Genomic DNA, 22862 nt, shown 5'->3' on the forward strand with positions numbered 1-22862 from the left:
ACCTCCCTTTGAGGACATCCTCATTTGTAAAACTTTGTGCTTTGCAATTTGTGAACATACAGCAGGATACAAGGGAGAGAAATTGATCAGAGAAGTATCAGAAGAAGGGAGACAGATGGCATCAAATACAGCATTTTATATTATATTATGCCATGTAATACTGTAACATAGTGTTTACCATGGTAGAGACTGCACATTACTATAACTCACCTTTCATCTGAAAAGTTCAGTTAGAGTATAGATTCAGTCATAGATCATACTGCATTGACTGGCAGTATTCTAGCACCTTATGGCCATGGCATACCTTCGTCACACACTGTATAAATACTTTTACAAACATTGTGGATTTTATGTGAGTTATGCAAGCTAAGTAATGTAAGTGTATTTTCTAACATGACAGTTATTGCCTCTATTACTGTAATTATTTCAGCAACAAAGGCGATTTGAAACATGTATCTTGCATTGTTTGCTTTTGAAAGAACATTGTTAAACATACTAATGTAATGTGGGGTTTGGGTTTTGTTCTGGTTTAAGTTTTCATGTCTTTTATTTTGATATTTAGCCATGTTTCATGTTCCTGTCATGCGTTTTCCTACCCTGTCATGTGATCCTGCCATATGGTCCTCTTGTTTTTGTGTGTCATGTTCTGATTGTCTTGTTCATGTGTCTTGTTTTCATTGGTTATTGTCCTGTCATGTGGTTCTCAGTTCTGTTTGCTCATTGGTTGGTTTTTGACGTGACCCTTTGTGTTTTATATAAGTAGCCCTCTTGTTGCCATTGCTCCTTGTCTAGCTTTGAGTATGTTGTGTACCTGCTGTTGGTGAGTTGTGGTTCTGTTCATGCCAAGTCTGCTCAAGTCAAGTCAAGTCAAGTCAAGTCAAGTCTTTGGATGTATTTTACTGTGTAAATAAACTGCACTTGGGTTCTTAAACTCATCTTCAGTGGACTTGCGTTACTACTGAGTTGAAAGAAGATCTTACTGTTGTGTTTTGGTGATTTAAACCAAATGTTCTCGATACATATCATAATGATCTTGTGTTCTGAAAAAATTATGTGGAATAAAAATGTGCAACTACAATGAAATCATGAGATCAGGTTTTGAAAGAAGGACTAGTGGTGTAACAAGTGTGATCAGTTTTGTACTATCTTCTTTATCTGGATTTCTCCACTCCCATGACCTTCAGTAATTGCTGAGATCGTAGATTGGCCCCCGACGCGCCACGTGATACTTTTTTTTTTCTCATTACGCGGCTCACCGCTTAGTGTGATTTATGCTCTTATTCATATTCCATGTGAAGCGCTTTTAATCACCACGCAGCATGCTGCTGCTGCACATAACTATTGCAAAGATGCAATTAATTCCTGCTGCTGCTCGGCTTCCTCAAGCCAGAAATTAATACAACACTTAAGAAACACTGACTTCGGCTATTTATTCAAAGAAGAGAGGAGAAATGCACACAACAAACTCATGAGTGATTAACAGCACATCGGCTGCATGAGAACGACCTGAGCAGACAGATAATGGCAAATTAGCCTCTTTACTGTATGTGTAAAGTTACTAGTAGGTAAGCACCGGTAGGTCACATGCATTATATTTTACAACACTTTCTATTTTAATTTCGAATAGATGTGGTGTTAGGGTGCCTTGAAAGCTAGCGTGAAACAAGTTTCCTTGTCTTCATGCCCAAACTCTGCCTGTTAAGTCACTGTGAGATTTTAGACACATGGTAGTTGAGCGGAGAGAGGAAATGATAGAAGGAAAAAGAGGGATCAGTACGTGATATGAGCTGGAATTGAGCTTGCGTCTCTTTCATTGGTTTTCGTGTCTGGAGCACTAACCACAGGGCCACTGCCCCAACCTATATGATATTTATCAAAAAAAGATACAGGGTAAAATGTCTGATATGCTCCGTCTCTTTGTCTGGACAGTAGACCTGTCTGGCCTCTGGGGTTTCCTGTGATGCGTCCATGCTCCCAGACTTAGATTAATAATTTAGATAGTTGCTGAGCCTGGTAAGACAAGCTGATGACCGCTGGTCCATGGGGCAATTTAAAAAAGTAACGGTGAACCACACCAGCGCCCCTGCCTATATTCAGACTGGGCAAAGCTGTAAAAAATGTGAAAGTGTTCTTGAGTGGCAGACTAGTTGAGCTGTAATTTGTTACACATCAATGAGACAGGTGTACAATTGAATATACTTTAAACTGTAATATATTCCTTTGATGCAAAGTTGAATTTTCAGCACCATTACTCTGGTCTTCAGTGTCACATGATCATTCAGATATGCTGATTTGCTGCTCAAGAAACAGTGTCAACAATGTTAAAAACAACTGTGCTGTGCTTAATATTTTTTGTGGAAACGGGGAATGAATCTCTGATGAGCCGAAAGGTCAAATAAACAGCATTTATTTGAAATAAAAATATTTTATAATATTATAAATGTTTTTCCCTTTAAGTTTATTATCCTTGGTGAATAAAAGTATTAATTTCTTTAAAATAAATTAAACAGAATCTTACCCCAAACATTTGAGCAGTGTATACTGTATATTGCGAAAGTATTCATACCCCTTCATTTTTTTCATGCTTTATGTTGCTACCTATGTTAAACTTCATCAGACCAGAGGATATTGTTTCTTACAGTCTGTAGGTCGTTATTTTATTTTTTTCAAATTCCAAGAGGGTTTACGTGTGTCTTCAGAATTGAGTCTGCCCATACTGCCATAAAGCCCAGATTGGTGGAGTGATGTTTGTCCTTCAGTAAGTTTTTTACATCTCCATATATGATTATGGAGCTCAACTAGAGTGACCATCAGCTTCTTGGTCACCACTCTAAACAAGACTCTACTCCACTGATTGCTCAGTTTGGCCAGAAGATCAGCTCTAGGAAGAGTCCTGGCTCTTCCAAACTTCTTCCATTCAGAATAATGGCGGCTACATGCTTATGTGATCCTTCAATGCAGCAGAATTTTTTCTGAACCCTTCCCCAGATCTGTTGCTTGACACATGTTTCTGAGCTCTACAGTCATTTCCTTTGACCTTAGGGCTTGTTTTTTTGCTCTGATATGTTGTTTTGGCTGTTAGACCTTTTATTGAGAGGTGTGCGCGCCTTTCCACCAACTGGCACATCAAAAGAAAAATATATATTTCTCGGAACTAACTTCCCATTTCTACGTTTTTTTTTTTTGTTCAATTTCTGTTCCCAGAAATGACTATACTTCCCTTCTATATAATTTCCAAAAAGCAGTCTGTCAAATTAGTAATGTCCAAATTATTTGCTGCCTCCAGTGAGATTTTAAAATGTGGACCTGATGGGCACTTCACAATCGCATGAGGCCACAGGGGAGGAATTATGATATTCACAAATGGTCATATGACAATGCACTGCTAGTAAAGTAACCACAGGTGTAATTCATCACCTTAACCATGTGCATGACCCACATTTGACAACCACAAAGTCTCACAATACCTTTTATCTTAATTTGAAACTGATTTTTTTACCTCATCTGTGAAAATTTGAATGCCAGATGGTTTAATATTTTCTAATACAAAGACATTCAAGTGTTTTTAGGATTTAATACAGGAAATTATCATCTTTTTAAGAATAAAAAATGACATGATCTAGGTTTAGTAAGTCTTGGTTTTAACAAACACTTTGCCTCCCTTCCCCTGTAAGTCCTGAAATCAATGCAAGGAGAGTTGCAAACCTTCAGGCAGCCTAGTTTTAATTCCATCTGTTATCCCTTCACTGTTTCTATTTCTCATCCGCTTTTCATCCCTTTCTCTGAGTCAATTGATTCCAGAGGCCTTTCAAGCACCCAATTAAACCCCGCTAGACTAGTCCAGTAGAGCTGGTATAATGAATGCCAGCATAGGCCGCACTGATTATCTCTCCTTACCTCTCCCTGTCTCTGTTTCTCCTATCCATCCTATGTAAACTTTAACGAATCATGCTTGAATCCAAATTGAAATTCATTGATCAATCCATCTTGTAGCTGTGAACCAACATAAAAGCAGAAAACAGAAAGAGTAAGTGAGGGAAAGATTAAGTGTGTGAGGGAGAGAGAGAGATTGGAAATTAGTTTGGCAAAATCCAATCTCAGGAACATGTAACTCAACTGCCAGATCTTATTTAAAAAGCATCAACACTTACTCTGGAAACAGATGAGAAAGAGGGGGAAAACAGATGAGGAAAGAGGGGATAAACAGTAGAGAAATCCCACAAGAGCAATCATCTTACTGACCTTCAAGTGCCCGACCACACACACACACACACACACACAGACGAGCCAGACAATCAGTCACATGTAAGGGGAAAAACGATGGCAAACTGATTAGCATAAAGCTATTGAAAAGCTACAACAGAGTGTGAGTGTGGTGAGGCCGCTCAATGCAAACACAATATAGAGGCTTGTACAATTTTCTCCTGATCTATAAGGCTGATCTACGAACAAACAAGGACAAGGGCAGTAGAGGTCCTGTTGGACCTTATCAGAGGCCTGACATCTTCATGAAGCCACACACACACACACACACACATACCTTGAATGTTAAACTATAGATTTCATTTAACAAACTGATGCAATCTTTTTGACAAACATGACCCATTTTCAACATTTATGTTGAACTCATTTATGAATGATAAACTTAGCAAACATTGCTCAAAATAGAACACATTTACATTTTTCAATTCTCAGAGCCTCAACTTCAGCATTTAGCAGTGTTTGCTATTATTCTTGCTCATAATTAAGGTTAGAGATTCAAATTAAATATTAAAGTTCAGTGGGTAGCTCATCTCACACGGTTTATGCTGCAGACATGGATCACACCTCAGATCATCTGGCTTGGTGAGGAAAGGTGTGCTATTAGTTTTCTATGTGACTGAACTTGTAATTTTCACCTCACTTCTCATATTTCTCTCCCCAAAGAGAGTGCTTTAAAGCCATTTCACCTATTTCTACTTCTAATCCCTATAAATATTCGTTACTATATATATATAGAGAGAGAGAGAGAGAGAGAGAGAGAGACATTTCAAATATTAATAAAAGCTGTATAGCAAAATAACACTGATGTAAATCTGGCCAGAAGAAAAAAAAAATACAAATACTATCCATATATGCAATACATGTTAAAAGGGATAGTTCACCCAAAAATGAAAATTCTGCCATTTACTCACCTTCTTGTCATACCATAAGACTTTCGTTCAGAACATAAAAGATTATATTTTTAATGAAATCTGAAGATTTAATTTAACTCCACTGAATTAACTCCATTCCACCAAAATCTTGTTTCAAAAAGCCTCATTCAATGAGGTTTGTTTTCACAGATATTCCGTTCACCACATTCGATCAATTCACAGATTGTTTATATGTGAATAAAATCTTAAATGTGATCTGTTTATCACATTAAGCGATTGTGGATTATACTGCTCAACCATGTGGATTCCTTCTACCATCTACCATCATGAACTTTTTGAAGCATCAAAGCATCTGTACAATGGACTTTTAATGGAGTGACAGAAATCTCTCAAGTTTCTCAAAACTATATGTATATGCGTTTCAAATATGAAAGAAAGGCTTATCAGTTTGGAAGGACATGAGAGTGAGTAACTGATGACAGAATTTTCATTTTTGGGCAAACTAGCAATGCCTTAGCAAACACCCAAAACTACTTTTCAAATGCATCCAAACATGCCACATCTTAGCATCTGCATACCTGACTGGCAGGCCTCCACAGCATCATCATGCCATCTTGAAAGCAAGTTTTGTATGGACAAGCTCCTCAGAAAATGTGAAAATCTAGTAAATTCAGCTGTTATCACTAACAGTTTTCATTTCAAGAATTCAGTTCTCGCTCACAGAAGCATACGTGATGCGCCCCACGGCAGAAGTTTTGAGTGCCGTCTTCGCAGGGAGAGAAAGATCACTGCGCTTTTTGCAACTTTTCCTCACGCGCTTGTTTTATTTGATGATGTTAACAAGGCGAGAGGTGATACCGGATCTGTTTTCCTCCGAGCCATTTTTATTGGAGTGTCAAGTCACCCGTGCAGCTCCTCAAGGACTCCTTTAGAGCGTCAAGGTAACAGTCAGTCTTAGCAGGAAAGCACTACTGTAATTACCCAAATCACACCGCGTGTGCTTACAGCGCTAATCCCTGTCAGTCAAACACAGTCATTAAGCTTCCCTTTTTACCCCTGTGAATTCATTTTGTTTCTTTTATTAGGAGCTCACTTTCATCTCCTGCTCTTGTGTTTTATCTGTTTTCCACAGTCTTTAGCGTGCTAGAATTAAACCTGCTGCCTTTTCATTGTACCCCGAGTAATAAACACAACAAGAGCACCAATAAACCCGCTAAATGCTAGCAGGAGTTGTCCGAGAGCTTGAAATTGATTTGGCTGTAGAGAATAAGTTGGAAAATTGGTTTGCGTATGCCATAGCATTCTTTCGGGAAGACTCACTTCCCGACGACAGTCATTAACAAAGTAGACTAGCAACTTGACAGACACATCATCACTCGATTTAGATTTGTCCCCAGGCTCTGCTTTTCCTGTTGTTCTCACACGTAAACAAGGAGGCTTCGCTAAACACGTGTACACATACACTATGCGTGAGGTGTTCTTTTAAACGCGACTACAGCAGTCACTTACAGCTCCGACATATCAGATATCGCTAATATTTGACAGCTGCATCAGTTTATATTTACAAGTCCCTGCAGAGGATAAAATATCTCCATCGCTCGCTCTCTCTCTGCTTCACATTCATTTTCAATTCTCTTTCTTCTCTGAAGGCCACTTCAGAGTAACGGTGAGTACATTTATTGCGAATTCTGCCTTTATACATTCATTATGTCCTTTGGTTCACCTGGCTTTTACATTACAGTACAAGTCTCAGGCCTACATACTGTCAAATGCGGCCTATGGTGACCCATACTTGGAATTTGTGCTCTGCATTTAACCCATCTAAGTGTACTCACAGTAGTGAGCACACACCCAGAGCATTGGGCAGCCAATGCTGCGGCGCCCGGGGAACTCTTAATGAACTCTTAATGCTTTTCATCTTCACGAGTCTCCCCGCCGATCTGCCCGCACGCTGCGGGCAGGAAAATACTAGTTAGCACAGCCTTACCGGGAAAGCAAGCAAGTAACATTAAAATTATAAAACTCATACAAGACGATGAAGAAAAGCATATACATGTGTTTTAACGTACTCCTATGACTCTCATCTTTACGCCGAGTCTCTGAGATATTCTTACAGAAACTTAAACATTGGCTTTATATCTTGAAAATAACATCAGAATACAAAGCATAAAGCAATAAAAGTAAAAAATGAAACTTAATCTACCATACTAGTAATTTTTCATCTTCACGAGTCTTTTACAGCGCCGTTGCCGAGTAGGTGTCTGGTTGTTTTTCGCCACGGTCATTTAGTACTTTAGTATTTAGATTTACAGAGGGCGAATATTTTACAGAATGCACTGTACACAGCATATACGGTGAGAAACAGTAATAACACTGTGAAAACAAAAATATTTAAAGTGATGCTGTTTGCTAGCTTTGACTAGTGCGCTCTGAGCATCCAATCAAAGGACGAGAAAATGCTGACGTTATTGTAAGCCTGCTAGATGGCCCTGGAGCTGCCAACTCGAAATCTGATTGGTTAAAGCAACGATTTCATTGCCTTTGATGTTAAACTACAGATGCCTGCACTGCTGATTCTGAAGGCCTTAGGCAGGTTTATTTGACCCTGGCAACACGATTGCTGAAATATAATTGGATAAGAGCTCCAATATAAATATAAGCCACTGGAAGCAGCGCAACCAAGAGAAAAGCTATGAAATGAAGAGAATAGACTATTGAAAATTATTTAATAAACATTCAAGGAAAAACATATTAAAACTAAGTCAGTGATTCTGATAGTGTTTAGGCCAGCAAAGAAGGCTTTGCTGGCCCTGACGGCCCACCACTGATATACAAATATATCGGATCTGGAGTTTCAGAAAAAATCTCAACTATCTTAATAGTTAAGTTGAAACATTGATTTCATGGTGAGGCTTGTTTGATTAAAATTACAGTAAAAAACAGTAATACTGCACTTTTCTCAATTCAGATTATGTATAAATCTCTATTTCCAAAAATGGACCTTTATGACTGGATTTGTGGTCCAGGGTCACATTTATTTTAAAAAGTAATTTATACCAGTGATGCAAAGTTGAATTTTTAGCATCATTACTCCTGTCTTTAGTGTCACATTATCATTCTAATATGCTGATTTGCTCCTCAAGAAACATTTCTTATTGTTATCAATGCTGAAAACAGTTGTGTTGCTTAATATATTTGTGGAAACACTGGTACATTTTTTAAGGATTATTTGATTAATACAAAGTTCAAATGCTCATCATTTGTTTGAAACTGAAATCTTTTGTAATATTATCAATGTCTTTATTGTCAGTTTAATGCATCCTTGCTGAATTAAAGTATTGTTGTCTTAAATGATCTAACTGACCTAAAACCGTTGGAATGGTAGTGAACAAATTGTCTTGCACATGTTAAATTCAACATGAACTCGAACATTTTTCATAAAATCAGCAGGTTTGGTCACATTTTCTTATGCGTTCAGTCTTTATCACGTGGAATGCATTGTTCTTCTCTGGAAGCTTCATTTCAAATTTAGTATGTGACTCTTCAGCCTCCACAGTCAGTCAAGAACACATTACTACACACCTCGTGTCTCCAGTCCTCCCTCAACCTCCCTCTCTAATTGGCTTTTCAATGTCGCTTCGCAATGATGTATTGGTTCATGCTGCCCAATCAATGTTGGCCTAATTAAATCCTGTTAATCATCATCTTATCAACTTATTCTCACAACTTCACTTTAAAAGCATGTTCTGGGCTCAATACCAGTTAAGCTCTATCGGCAACGCCTGTGGAATGCCAATTAATTAATTTTGACTTGTCCATCAGTTCATAAAAATAAATACAGTAATGTACTTAGAATGGAAATCTATGGGACTCCATTCTGGAGGCTCTAAAAATGAGATTAGTATTATTGTTATATTTATTCTATATAAAACTGTATGTTGAGAATTGTAAAGTTAGCATCCTTTTTAAGGCGAGTCTGCTGTAATAGTTTGATGAACACATTTAATGGCGTTTTGCCCCATAGAATCCATTGTAAGTGCATTCATATAAATATGATTTTGCTTGTGGTATGTACACAACATAAAATCTTTCTGAATTTAAGTAATTCCCAAACTTTTGATATGGAGGCCCTTTTCTTGCATGCTTCTGGAGTCTATATTCTATCATTCTGAGGTCTAAAAATGCATGATGGTTAGATTTAGGTGACAGAAAATGTCGATAAAAAAGAGGAGAGTGTGACTATGCAACTACCCATTTGCAGTTGAATGTGTAAACCGCTTTTCTTGTTGCCACTTTAATCAATTTAACTTTAATTCAGTGTCAATTTTTAAATGTTAAAAATATAGCTAAGTAAACCCACACTCAAACGAACACGAACTTTACATGGCACTGTTCAAAGACTTCTTTCTGGCTCAATTCTGTAGGGCTTTCTCATTAAATTTTACTTTCCCTCTATTCACATGGAGACCTCATGACAAACACAATTAGCCTTTCACACAAATTTGAAAAAAATTGGAGAAAGTAAATGAAGTGGAGCCCTGAGTGACCAAACAGAATTAAATAAAATTACTTAAATTACCTCAGCTCTTCATAAAGCTGTATTAGGTCAGGCTTATCTACTTGTGAGATAGTTTTATTGGTAGAGCTAAATTGTAGGCATGTTAAGAGAAAAGGCCAGGATAGCGGGCCAATAAAGAGGTGAGCAGATAAGCGGGGAGACGAGTAAACGCAGTGATGTGTGAAATGAGAGAGAGAAAGTGCAGACTGACTTGACAAGGTGGCTTAAAGGCATGACAGGATGAAAGAAGAAAAAGAGAAAGTGAGAGACTGCTTGAATCTCTCAAGATTAAATATTCAAAGATGTTTTGGCATGATAAATAAGGAATTTTATCAAAGAATTAGTACAGTTCACAATAGGTGTATCAATGTTAAGATGCTTTGACTATTTTTTACATGGCTTCCCAGAATACTTCAATGTGATTGGACAATTGACCCTTTACAAAGACCCACCCCCCTTAGTTATTGTTGCTATGTCCGACAATCCATGGTACTCTTACGCCACACATCATGTTCTCCAGCAGTGAAAAATACATTGAGGAGCAAAGAGGAAACTGACAACGCACCGACAGACAAGACATAGCAGGATACTATTGGTCTGAAACAGTCTCACCTTTCAAATTTTGTCTTTTTGTAAGAAATTCAAACAATAAATGCTGTTATGTGTCTCTTTAATGTGTCACTACAGATCGCTGTAGCATCTCAGTTCAGGCGGCACATGATAATCTCTTCCTCTTTACTAGTTAGTGTGAATTAAACATGAATGAACATCAGAAGGTATCTTGTTTCAGCCATGGAGAGACATGAGTACACAACTTTTTTTTTTTTTTAAGTTCAAGTCCATCGACGTTAATCTACTCTCCCATCTGGTTTGTTTGTTGGACAAAATGGGAAGATTCAGCATTATGATTGATCAGCTCACCTGTCAATCAAACTCCCAGCGAAGGGTTAATTGCGGCAAAAATATTTTTTGTCTGATGACACTGCATAACTAATAAAACTGTATAACGGTCACAATTTCAACTTTACTTTCAGAATAAAAAAGAACTACACTACCCATAATCCTGAAGAGAGACTGACCAATCAGAAGTTACTTAACAAAAACTGCATTAACAGAGATCAGCAGCAACCTTCCATTAAGCACTGCATATTTGAATATATTGTAATAAACTTCAAATATATAGTATGTTATTCTCTATGTTATATTATACTGTCATTTTTTGTATCATTTAAATAAATTGTGGTCACCTGTGTGGAATTTCTCGGGAACCAGTTGCAAAGTCTATGTGGGGAAAATTCAAACGGCCAAAGACAAACAGTTGATGTGTGCATCCCACACTATTCTTAAGGCAATGCCAGATCTCTCTCCTTCTCTCACTGCCAGACTGAGCAAGAGCGTATGTGCTGAAATACACATGCAAAGACAAGCACTTGCTATATGCAAGTATGCATGCATATTGATGCAGCTACTGACTCAGCAGAGGACAATCCAGTGGAAACATGTGAAAGGAAGCACCCAATAACCCAGAGCTTTCCACATGGACAGAGTGTACTGTATGTGTGTGTTTATAAGGAGCGGAGAGTGAGCGAAGCACTAGAGAACTTCATGCCTGCGTACCTGTGGCAAGCATTGAATATTTCAACAAACAAGGAACAGACTTTCTGTATGAGCTCCTGTCTGTGTAAGTGGTGGCATAAAGCCAAGCCCTGACTGATGTTCCATTTTGAAAACATTTATGTTGACCTGCTAATGGCAACCATGCCGTCGTTCAAAGACAGCGCTAAAGAAACAGAGAAAGACACAGAATTCAAAGACACTCTTACATATAAAGGTTCCAATTAGGACCAAAGGACTTTACCAGTCTGATGTCATTGGAGAACTTTTTTAGTTTTAACAAAGAACTTGTTATTCTCCAGTTCTTTAGAAAACTATCTATACACTAGAACTTAGAAACAAATGCACTGATCTGAAGAGCTTACAGTGCAACATTAAGAAGTTTTAAACATCAAGAATGTTCAAACAACCACAGATAACCCCTGTCTAGTCAAATGCAACACAACTGATTAAGAATATGTTGATAAAAATTTTGTCTCACCCTCAGTTTTTCTAAACCTGTAGGAATGTCATTCTTCTGTTGACCACAAAAGATGCTGTTAACCAATGATGTTGGTAACCAAACAGCTGCTGACTGATTTTCATAGTATGGAGAAGAATTTTTTTTTAAGTCAATGGCTTCCAGCAACTACAGTATTTGGTTATACCAACATTCTTCAAAAAAAAAAGTGTTCAAAAGAAGAAAATTGTCATTTTTGGGTGAAATATCCCTTAAACACTGTAGCTACAACTAAATAAATCATCAGTAATTGATCAGACTGAAAAGCCTTACGAAATTTGAGGGGGTCAATTTTTTTTTTTTTTGACATCAAAATAATGATTTGGAAATAAAAAGCCATTTTACCCATTCTAGCCCTCCAATCTGAACACTCTTCAAGACTTCAACGTAAACACCCACTTTTATGATTGGCTAACATCTTTGCATAAGAAATAAGCAATACATGTGGAACTCTTTTGAAAACTAATACATTATTTTTACTATTACAGCTGCCAATATTAATTCATTGTAAACAATTCTGATTCCAGGATTATATTTAGTTCTACTCCCATTGCATAAAAGGTTGCAGTGCTGAGCATTTTAAATAATCACACTCATGTCTGTTGAGTGAACTAATACACTAATCAATGATGATGTAAATAAGGTTGTGCAGTGTCATTGATTACAATGAAAGTTTTGGGCGAAAAATGAAAGCTCTTCAAAAAATTAGTCAGCTTTTTTTTTTTTTTGCTTTTTTTTCATCATCAAGGTAATAATGAAAATTATGCTCTCTGTATCTCAGGTGAAATTATCACAGAGGTTAAGAGACTACTAAAACTATTTTTAAAATACAAAATGGTATATAAAACATTTTTAATAAACATTTATATTTACATATTTTTTATTAATTTTAGTTTGTTCTGCACTTTCCACTTAAGATACTTTTAATCATTTAAGTATTTTGGTGTGTGATACATAAATACATGAAACTATTTCTAGACAAAAAAAGCTGTACCTTTCAATAAATCCATTCATTTCCTCTTAACAAAATGGGGACAGCACCTTGTGACTTCATGATCACGCTCTGACTAGAGAGCAGGTTGAATTTGTGGTGATCACACAGCCCGCAAGTGTATCAAAACCAAAATCCCACACACAAGCTTCCAGGAAATATGGTCTTTACACATATGTACACACGCACACGTCCGAGTGCAGACTTGCACACACACCCCCACACGCTCCTGCTGTTAGCAAACAGAGTGTAACGGGGTGAAGAGCTCATGAATACAGAGTTCCAGCTACCTGCTGTGCGCTTTAATTCCAGAACAAGGCTCAAGGCGGACAGAGAACAGAGGGCATCATCCCTCACCTCTGCACTTTGTGTATACCTAATAAAGATGAATACAACTCCAATTTCCTAAAACTCAGGAAATTGTCTATTTTCGGAAGTTGAAATCCTGGCTCAAGCCTGATCTGTTCTGCCTGGACGAACCCAAGAGCTAGCAGCAAGCTGTGCCAGCCCATGTATAAAGAGGGTAATGGCGAGTGTTTACTGATTGCCTGCAGAGATGATTAGATCTTTGTGCTTCTATCATTAAGATATGTTATGCTGGCATATATTTTTACGCAAGTCATGATTAAGCTACATTTCCATGCAATGTCTTGTAAGTTTTATCTTTATTGTATAATGTAGCGGCAGAAATCACACTTCTTTTTTTAACTGCTGCTGCTACCTTTGTAAAGATCTGTTAGACCCAGGGTTATATGTGACCCTGGACCACAAGACCAGTCTTAATTAGCACGGGTGTATTTGTAGCAATAGCTATTTTCTTTTATGCCAAAAATCATTAGGATACTAAGTAAAGATCATGTTGCATGAAGATATTTTGTAAATCTCCTACCATAAATATATCAAAACTTAATTTTTGATTAGTAATATGAATTGCTAAGAACTTCATTTGGACAACTTTAAAGGAAATTTTCCTCAATATTTTTTTCTATCCTAACATACATCAATGGAAAACTTATTTATTCAGCTTTCAGAGGATGTATGGAATCCCAATTTCAGAGGAATCCCAATTTTAAAAACATTGACCCTTAAGACTGGTTTTGTGGTCCAGGGTCACATATTAGTGCAATTATAGTAGAGATACTACTGTAGTTTTTTCCCCCTTTTCTTCTATATACTTTATTTCAGTTTATTTTATTTCAAGTAACAAAAATGTTTTTTGTTGTTGTTGTTATTGTTTTAAGGAATAGTTAATCCAAAAACTAAATTTTCAGAAAATATGCTCACCCTCCGGCCATCCAAGATGTTTTTTTATTCATTGAAACAGATTTGGTGAAAACCATATTGTGGATAATGGACTCATATTTTAGAAACAGTTTGAAGTTAAAAACATCTGGATGATGGATTTGTTTCTTACAAACACTCAGCTTTTTGCTCCACAAGAAATTGAAGGGATCATGACATGAGGAATCAAATTTGCCTTGATCTTTTGGCATATAAGAGGTCTTTGTATCATTAATACATCCTGCAAGTTTCATGGCTTAAAATGTCCTCCTGATTATAAACAAAACATTTATTTAATCAAGCTCCAAAAACGGATTGTTTGCATATGAGGTGCAAGATGACATCACCCAGGCACAAACATGTGCATAAACACTGCCTCCAGAGCAAGGCATTAATTAAATAGTCATCTTCTCACCATAGGCCATGTCCACTTTCGTTCAGTCTCTTAAGGGTTTGACACTAGATCACGCTGAATGCGAGTGTCGGATCGCATTAAAAGCAAATAGAAATTACAATCACTGTCGCTATTTTGTCTACACTGGATACAGTATACAGATGTGCGTTCGCTTTCTGACACAAGCCACGCGTTCGAGTCTGTCGTCAAAAGGACAAATGGAGTGAAAGAACGTTCGCTTTGATGTGTTTGGATTAAACAGCTCGTTTGTGTTTTTGTACAGATATCAGAAGGATCTCAGTTTAAGGAACAAGTGGATAGTTTATTTTAAATGGCACCCTGGATCATGTCAGAGGACTGATCGGAGGATTTTGCTTTGTAAACGAGGCACAGTTTCGCAAAGAAACATTCGTTGAAAGATGAAGCAGTACTTGATCTGACTGCAGCTGCATCACAAACTGTAAGTAAATTATTTAATAATGCATTGTCTGGAAATGACCTTTTTTTTATCATGTTGTCAAAACACTCACATGCAATAGCGAGGCGGCGCTGATACTGTTTTCTGTGCAATGATGTTAGCCAATCATAACAGTGGCCAATTACTGAGAAGCCTTAAAGGACACGTCCCTTAAAAACAGGTAATTTTGGGTCAGATTGAGGGTTGAAAATAATAATTTCCACATATTTATTTATATATTTTTGTGCAAAAACGTTATTAACATTATAAGTAAACCTCAAGGAATTTATTAAAATAATTTAAAAAGAAATCCATGTCATGACCCCTTTAATTGATGGATTGGAGTGGTGTGGATTACTTGTAGATTATTGTGATGTTTTTATCAGCTATTTGGACTCTCGTTCTGACGGCACCCATTCACTGCAGAGGATCCATTGGTGAGCAAGTGATATAATGCTAAATTTTTCCAAAATATGTTATGACGAAGAAACACCCTGGGGCTATTCAAGAAGTAGATGAGTTTGAGGAATTTTAATTTTTGAGTGAACTATTCCTTTAAAGATGCCATAGAATGCATTGATGCAATATTTTAAATTGTTTTCTGATATCTACATAGAAGTTATGTGGCTTAGGTAAGGGCAAAAATTCTCCAGAAACAGTTTTATATGTCCATTTACAACCCTAGGATTTCTCCCTAGAATTAAACGGTCTGTTATTGGCTTATTTGGAAGGGTCATGAATAATAATGTTGAGTTCTGCTCTGATTGGCTGTTTCACAGTGCAGCTCATTTCAGTAGCTCACAGCAAGGAAATACAGGAAAAATATATATTTTAATACTTTCTTGCGCAGTTATATCGTTGGGTAATTATACTGTAAATAAAATGTGGGCATCAGGGAGCCGCTATTAATATGCTGGGCACTGAAACTGCTTTGGAATGCATAATCACGTTTTACTTTCAGTGTCGAGATTCGCGATCGAATGAACTCTGTTTATACTATGGAGCGGCAGTACTTACCACACATTTTACAAGATCAGATGCTCGTCAGTGGAGCTCAAGATCTGTAAATCATTCGCCATCATCCTCAGGCATCTCTCCTTACTCTGTTTATGTGGTAAGTGAAATCTTATGTACTGTAACAGGCTACAGCTAGCAAGGAGCTAACCATGTCCCTTTAGTAGCTTGCGTTATTTTATTAGAACGCTTTATTTGCTTACTGTGTCTTTCTGAATACAGACACCAACCCATCCCTGCTCTTCACATCCCCTGCACAGCCTGGAACATAACATTTATTTTCATGATCTGCCATTTTCGCTGTTGTCTTTGCTCGTATTTCTTCACAATACCTGCAGAACTTCTGATGGTTCGGCTGGCGGCTGGCATAGAACATGGAATGTTGGGGGCGTAACTATTTGTGATCCCGACTGATACGTAACAGTCGGTGTTATGTTCTGATTCGCCTATTTTTCAGTGGTAATTTTTATTCACGAGATTTACATAAGACGGAGGAAACAATGGTGTTTGAGGCTCACTGTATGTCATTTCCATGTACAGAACTCTTATTATTCAACTATGCTAAGGTCAAGAGAGTTTTCCTTCTATGGCACCTTTAATAACTCTGACAAGACCAGGTGAACTACACGCCACTAAAGCAACTGAGGAACTTGGTTGCACAATAATCGCTCAGGTGACTGGCCCAAAACATTTTCCTGGAACTGATCAACCATGAACAAGATGACAGATTTCAGACTGTGCACTCGTGGTGGGTGCTGAGACAATCCAAATGGCAAACTGAGATCGATGAGAAAGGCAAGAGACAGTTTCATCCAGACAGTTTTCATCTCTTGCTTTTTTGGTAGTTTCTGAGACTCACACCCTCAGTCTTCCCCTCAGATGACCTCCAATCCCTATTTAAGTCAATTTGCGTCAGTCTGATTGTGTGTCTTCCCTATTAAAATATTTAAGATGTTTTTGCTGTTAGTGTTCACTGCTGAGGTGTGCTCTGAGTACATGAGTGTGTTACAGTACACAGCTATGCTTTGCTTACTTTTAGCTATGAAACACTTAGGAGTCATGCATATGTTGCATTATACATGAATCTTTGCAGGAATCTCCTGAAATCTTTCACAGACGCAGGTCCACACATGCAGACTGTAAATCTACACTGTATAAACATGTTGCTAATGGCTTCCTGTTTCAGAGGTTGAACTGCTGACATTAGTGTGCCACATATTAAATGCAAGCAGTACAAATTATAGTTTCTCCGAGGCATACTGTCAAAATGCCAAAGCAGTATAACCATCATGAGAGCCTAAGGAAAACAATGTGCCTTTGGAAGACTGGATTTATTGAGGGAAATGAAGAGGAAGATGTAATGAATAAGTTTTGTTCTAAAATATTTATAAGAATAGAAAAACTTTTGCCTGATCAAAGTCAGTGTGGTAACAAACACGTGAAACACAATTTTGATTTTAATGTAAATATAAAATATATGTCATGGTCATGATGTTTTTTTGTATGTCAGATATAATTTCACAAGAAAACATGGAAATGAAATATGTTAAATTGATACTCCATGATTTGCAAAAACAACAAAAATTGGAAAAAAAATTGGAAGAAAAATTGAATAAATTGAGGGGGAAAAAAATAAAACAGATGAAAATGTTATTCTAAAATATTTTTAATTGATGGTTTTTGTGTATTCAATGAATTTTTTTTAACTTCATGGTTGCACCACTTGACATTTTTAACCATTAATTCAAAAGTTTTTTTGAAAATGGTACTAAAGTCCATTTAAAACAAACAAGAATATAAAAATTGCATCTGAATGAACCTGACACATTTTAAAGAATTTTGTGTCATTTTGTGCATTCCTTCATTGACCCAAAAGCCAATTTTGTTTTTACATTCTAACAACATATATTTCATGTTTATTTGTGCAATGCTTTTCACAATATATATCGTTTCAAAGCAGCTTTACGGAAGAGCCAGAAGCGACTAAGTCAAAGGAAAATTGCTAGATAGATTGTTCACGCTGCGTTCACAGGGGCACACTGGCATCTACAACACGTTTATGAGGGACACACTTGCTCAAAAATGTGTGTGTGTGATGGTGTCAGTGGCCTTTTTACAGTAAGTGTGTTTGTGTGAGCAATTAGACACAGTGTCCCACTTCCAGCAAAAGAGGAATTCAGTCCAGAGCAAACGCTCGCTGAACGGGACTCTCAAAAGCACATGACTAGAAAGCATGTGGTCAAAACCAGAAAACAGTCAGACAAGGAAGATCATGAGCCAAATCAGAAAAGACAAAGTGATAGTGAAAACACTAAACCAGAATAATGAGAAGAAATGAATCAGAAGCATTCAATAAACAGCCTGCGGAAGATTCTGTGTGGATTCCAAAACTCCTCATTTACAGAATGGGTAAAAAGAGGGTGTTAGCATTTCACATGGTGTCTCACGATACTGGAAAGGTCAGAGGTCAGTTACATGAACGACCTTAATACAACAACAAAGTCTCTTTGGCTTTGTTCACACTGTGCATAAATCCCCTTTGTTTATCAAATCTGATCTTTTGGACTGTTCCCTAAGTGATGAAATCTGCTTTGTTTATTCACAGTGTAGTCTATATATGATACATCTACATAGGTCCCTATAGTAACAGCTTGAGCAAGCCTGATGCCATTAGACACTCATCTACACCAACTGAGAGCCAGTATGGAACAAGAAGACAGAAAACTGGAAATTATGCCTCTGTTCATCATGTCCATCATGACATCTCACTACATTTCTGAACTCACAAGGCACATCAGACATAAGCATCAGAGACAATGTATTTACTGTCCAAAAACACAAATTCTTTCACTTATTCAATATTATGAGCAAATTAAATGCATGTGACCCAAAATTAGGCATTAGTGCATTTTGTGGCACTATGGCCTGGTTTCACAGACAGGGCTTAGACTAAGCCAGGATTAGGTCATAGTTCAATTAGGGCATTTGAGTAATTTTTATTAACATGCATTAGAAAAAACATTACTGGCGTGCATCTTGAGAGAAAACAAATGCACTGATATGTTTTAAGATCAGTCAGTGCAAGGTTATTACAGTTGAAACAGCTCAGAATTACATTTTAGTCTGGGACTAGTCTTAAGCCTTGTCTGTGAAACCAGGGGTATATACACTAGCATTTAAAAGATTTTTAAATGTTTCTGAAGAAATCCTTTACGCTCACCAAGGCTGCATTTATTGATCAAAAATACAGTCAAATAAGTAATATTGTGAAATAAACTTATCCATTTAAAACTACTGTTTTGTATTTGAATATATTGTAAAATGCAATTTATTCCTGTGATGCAAAGCTGAATTTTCAGCATCATTACTCCAGTGTTCATTGTCACATGATCCTTCAGAAATCATTCTAATATACCGATTTACTGCGCTAAGAAATGTTTCTTATTATAATTAATGTTGAAAACAGTTTTGCTGCATAATATCTTTGATGAATATAACATTTTGAAATAATGTCTTTACTGTCACTTTTGATCAATTTAATGCGTCCTTAATGAATAAAAAGTATTAATTTCTTTTAAACAGTCATGTACATTGCAACCAAACAACAACAAAAAATTTAATTTTATTCAGATTTGAAAACACTTTTGGATGTGGTTTGGATGAGGTTTTTGACAATTAGACTAGCCGAAGTCAAACATCTGCCCACATAACGCTACTATCTTTCTTTAAATCCTTCTGCTATAAAGGGAAAGGCAGAAAGGTAGTTGGGCGTCATCACCTATGAAACGGTTCCATTCCACTGACATCGGCCATAACATTAGCCTTGAGTGAGCGCAGCAACTTCCTTTCAACCCTAGAACTCCCTTTCACGGAGGTTAACAGCAGGAGGAGAGGAGAAATAGAGCAGAAAAGGATAGATAACGAAGGAGAGACAAAGAAAGAGTGAGAGAACTCAAGCAAAAGCACCCAATCTGCTGGTCCCGCTTCCACACCTGTCAAAATCGTGGGAATTTACTAACCAAATGTAAGCAATCAGTGTAAACACTGGCTAGGCCATGGAAGGCTAACCACGGTCAGAGTCCCAAAATCAACATGGCACTCAAAATCTCAGTGCCAAAGTAAAGACACAGACACCACCTCTCAGACGGCTGCTGCTGCTACACACACACTTATCAAAGATCGCTTGTAAGCGAACGCTAATCTTCAACCAGCGCGCTTGCACATTCATTAGAAACTGAAATCATCAGTCGACAGCTAAATTAGATGATGGCTTAGTTTAGCGGTTGCTCTGCTTCCTTAGTTACTTCCTCTTTCTTTGAAAAAAACAGAAATGAATAAGTGGGTTTTGTTGGCTCAGCAAGTCTCGTTAGCTAGATATAATCTAAAGTAGTCCTTATCATAGCATAAAATGAGATATGCAGCTTATCCCGCACTGCTATTCAGATCTGCAGTGCCATGGAAAAAGAAATTATATTTAGCTGAGTTGCCAGTTTGCAATCTGAATTGAATTTCATGAGAGAGACTAGGTGGCATGAAATAATATGAAGACAATAAGTGCACTACACATAGTTTTTTTCACTGTGTCGCTCTTACTGGTTGCATGTAATAACAAATGGAAAACACAGGCATAGTCCAGTTCTTGAACAAATGATACCCCCAAGAAGTGCTTTTCAAAGAAAAGTCAGATAGTCTTACATATCAGTCTTAAACTCACAGATTATTGTTTCCGGATTCAGTCCAATGCAGGGTTTCCCAAACATGGGGTTATAAAAAACTAATAATTCATTAAATTATAACAATGAAAAACTTAAATATTTTTAAATACATATAATCACTAAACCACACACACAAAAATTGCATTTTTATTTTATTTTTATATATACAAATAAGGTTGTGAATCCCTAGTCTAATGACTCAATTGGTCACTGAATCTTTCAAAAAACATGTCTAAATTAATGTATGACTTGTCCGACCTAAAACAACAACAACAACAACTGTGTTTTGTCTACCTTTAAAATCTATTTTAAAATAATAATTAGTAAGAAACACTGACTGGCTGTTAATATGACAGCATATAGTATAATATTGCATATAGTATAATATATGCTTTTGTTATTCAACTTTTTTGATAAATAAATAAAATGAATGAATGCATTTATATATTTCTCATGACCATTTTGACTGAAAAGTTGATGTTAAAATATTTTCAAATACTTTTGTAGATGAATATAAACTGCCTATAGGTATATAAGTCTACTTAAAAACTCATTTTATTTTAAAACAATGTAAATAAAAACAAACAATGAATGGGACAGATCTGAGTGGACAGTGAGCTGCCAATAAGTGTTAAACATACGTTTGAATCTCTTCGATAATGTTAAATGTTAAAAAGGTGTCCCAGGATGCACCTCATGACGTCCAGAGTGATAATCAGTCTAGACCAAAGTTTTCAACTTTCAAGAAGCTCAAACATAAGATTTTAAGAACATTTTTTGCTACCACATAATTGCCATATGTGTTATTTCACAGTTTTGACTGACTTCACTATTATTCTAAATAAAGAATGAACCGCTGTGGCTGAACCTTTGTGTCTGCAGACAGGTGACCTAAAAGCATGAGGCGTTTGTAGAACTCAAGATGTCTCAAACTTATTAAGAGTAGGTTTCCTCTGTCTGACACATGACTGTGTCTGTCGAGGGAACAGGGTATAACTCTGACGCTCCTTTTTTCGGAAGCACTCGAGTCTGTCAGCGAACTAATAATAACAACAACACCCATGCACCCACATAGACATACAGAAAAATGCCACATGCACTGTATGCACAGTAAGCCAAGGAAATAGGCAAACTGCTCCTTTAAGAAAGAGAAAGTGAAGGGGGAACTGGGAGGGAGAGCATGCAATCGCAACACTGGAACGTCAAATCGCCGCGCTACGCTTGTTCTTCAGAACTCCCAGTGTGCGGTTACATTGTCACAGGAGCCTACCTCACACACAGCTGCAGGGGAGGCAGGTGGCAGTTTGTCCCCTTCTGTCCTGCGGCGGAGACCCCAAACCAGCGAGCCGCAGGACCAACTTCTGTCCTGATATCTGTCTTCCTGCACCCTGTTGCACTGCGGTCACCGCATCGCTGTGAAGTTTGTCAAACTTTCAAGTGACTGTCAACACAGAAGTGAGCGCGAGAGAGGCTGGACGGAAAGTTTTAAAAGAGACGAGTGAAAAAAAAAAGTTCGAACTGAAGCGTTTCAATTTCCTGAACTACCTTGCGCTCTCTCTCTCTCTCTCTCTCTCTCTCTACTCGAGTTGTACCAGAGGCAGTGAGCTGGCTGAATTGGGACGGCAAGAGCCATCTGTTAAAACACGCCTGCCTATTTTGCTTTACTCACATTCTCCCTCAATCACCGAGCGACCGAGGAGGAGGGGGGAGGCAAAGAAAGAGAGATACTGAAAAAGAGAGGCTGTGCTGCCTGCTGGTACCCAATCTGAGCACACAAACACTCACATAGGGCAGCACAGGCGGAGCTTGTGGACTGAGTGAGTGAAAGGGGAAAGCTTGGCTTCGGTGTGCATGTATTCATGGTTATTCATGTGGCTTCTACCTTCTGGGCTTAATAGTGTCAGAAGCAGCTTCAAGCACACACTTATAAGTCCTACAACTTATATTAGTACAGACAGATGTGTCACGTACATTCAAATGGGCTTCCATTCATTTTTAAGCCAGGTGGATTTTGAATTCAACTTCCAATTCTGAATGCAAGAAAATATTTTTAACTTTGATAATAAAAATTATAATTAAGAAACTTTTGAATTAACTAGTTTTATTCATTTATTTTTATTAAAACATGTTTTGACATGATTTGATTATTTACAACTAAACTAATATATCTTACACTTAAGTAACAAACCAATGTCATTAAATAA

General features: G+C 37.3%; 1 protein-coding gene across 6 annotated transcripts in view; it reads right to left on the minus strand.

Annotated features, from left to right (window-relative positions):
• LOC306859647 (extracellular sulfatase Sulf-2-like) overlaps positions 1-22335 on the minus strand; it is a 146773-nt gene extending 124438 nt beyond the window's left edge. Inside the window, exon 1 of one of the 6 annotated variants that reach the window (XM_079400774.1) lies at positions 21929-22293. The gene's annotated coding sequence lies outside the window, so the exon portion shown is untranslated. Of the gene's footprint in view, positions 1-21928 lie in introns of all 6 variants that reach the window. The other 5 variants (XM_079400776.1, XM_079400778.1, XM_079400773.1 and 2 more) reach the window with 5 other exon arrangements.
• Between the last annotated feature and the right edge of the window lie 527 nt (positions 22336-22862).

This window comes from Barbus barbus (assembly GCF_936440315.1).
Source record: "Barbus barbus genome assembly, chromosome: 40".
Classification (NCBI taxonomy): domain Eukaryota; kingdom Metazoa; phylum Chordata; class Actinopteri; order Cypriniformes; family Cyprinidae; genus Barbus; species Barbus barbus.